This window comes from Mauremys mutica, chromosome 13, assembly GCF_020497125.1.
Source record: "Mauremys mutica isolate MM-2020 ecotype Southern chromosome 13, ASM2049712v1, whole genome shotgun sequence".
In the NCBI taxonomy this organism is placed as follows: domain Eukaryota; kingdom Metazoa; phylum Chordata; order Testudines; family Geoemydidae; genus Mauremys; species Mauremys mutica.
Genome location: NC_059084.1, coordinates 58,717,858 through 58,719,652, shown reverse-complemented (window position 1 = coordinate 58,719,652; position 1,795 = coordinate 58,717,858). Strand labels below are relative to the sequence as shown.

Here is a 1,795-nt window from a genome sequence, read left to right as displayed (position 1 = left end):
TGTTCTGATGTAGCAGAGCAGGAGTCTGGATTCCAAATGGGATGGCCACATGATCTGTCATTCACTATCAGGATCTGGGATAACAGAGACCTCTACCTCCCTACTGTTGGGATTCCCTCCAACTCTGGAGGAGAACATTTTATCCAGCTCTCTAGAACTCAGTTCAAATCGTGACATGGCCTTGAGGTGTCTTTAGTGGCATTTCATAAAGCTACGCCTGAGGTGATCAGACTCACGTATAGGGATGGGATAGGATGCACCACAACTCCAAAGGACTTAATTGTATATCAGATTATATACATATTCTAAAACAGACTAACACAAGTGCATACATTCTACATTACATTATAGACTTCACGATTGGCTTAGTAATGGGGTGCACCTATCCCTGCACTAGAAAATGTGCTAGTAAGCAAAGCTGCAGCTGCAAGCTTATCACACATTTACTCTTCTTCTTGCTATTTCTTTATCTATGAGGTACATATTATTCACAAGGCCACTTGTCCATTGTTAACATTGTTAACAATGTCCATTGTTAACCTGTTTCCTTACGTCTTTTTTCTTTCATTGTTCAAGCAAGGCCCCTACATCCTTACCCATCATTTTCCTCAGGGCACATATCACCTCCTTGTTCCTCAGGCTGTATATGATGGGGTTGAGCACTGGGGTGACAGTGATGTAGAAGACAGAGCTTGTTTTGAGCTGCCCCACAGAGGAGCTAGACCTGGGTCTCAGGTACATCGAAATCACTGTCCCAAAGAACAGGCTGACCACGACCAAGTGGGAAGAGCAGGTGGAAAAGGCTTTATGCCTTCCAGCAGTGGAAGGGATGTTCAAGACAGTGCCAAGGATGCGAGCATAAGAGAGGACTATTAAGGAAACAGGCAGACCAGTGTGAACACACAGCTCACAGATATGACTATTTGTGCCTGGCCCTTCCCAGCACAGGCCAAACTCACCATGGCCGGCATTTCACAGAGGAAATGGTCTATCTCCTGGTGCCCACAGAAAGATAGCTGGAAGGTGGACACAGTGCTGATGGCAGAAACTAGAAAACCTCCCACCCAGGAAGTGGCCACCATGGCCATGCACCCCCTCTTGGCCATGAGGAGTGGGTAGTGCAGCGGGAGGCAGATGGTGACGTACCTGTCATATGACATAACAGTGAGGAGAAAGCACTCCATTATGCCAAAGGCGAGGAAGAGGTACATCTGGGCCATGCAACGGGCCAATGAGATGTTTCTGTGCTCTGCCAGGAGATGGGCCAGCATCTGGGGCAGAACACTTGAAGTATATCCAACCTCCAGGAGAGACAGGTTGGAGAGAAAAAAATACATTGGTGTGTGGAGGAGAGGGTCAGACCCAATCAAGAGAACGGTGAGGAGGTTCCCAAGCAGGGTCACCAGGTAGAGGGCGAGGAATGCCACGAAGAGGGCCAGCCGAACCTCTGGATGACTGGAGAGTCCCAACAGGATGAACTCCTGGGGTATAGAGGTTTGGTTGCCTTCTCCAGTCCTGTTCATTTTGTCTGCAGGAGTAAAGGGAAAAAGGGGAATAAACATCATCAGCTATCCGAGAGACAAAGTGGGTGGGGTAATCTCTTATTGACCCAGCTCCTGTTGGTGAGAGAGACAAGCTTTCAAACTACTTCAATAGAAGTGGGACCAGTAAAAGATATGACTTCATCCACCTTGTCTCTCTCATTTCCTGGGACCAACACGGCTACAACACCACTGCAAAATAACTGAAGGTACTGATCATCCCCCCTCCCGCCCATTATCACAGCCTTGGAGAA

General features: G+C 47.9%; 1 pseudogene; it reads right to left on the bottom strand.

Annotated features, from left to right (window-relative positions):
* Nucleotides 1-564: 564 nt before the first annotated feature.
* Nucleotides 565-1,523, bottom strand: LOC123347885 (annotated as a pseudogene).
* Nucleotides 1,524-1,795: the final 272 nt, after the last annotated feature.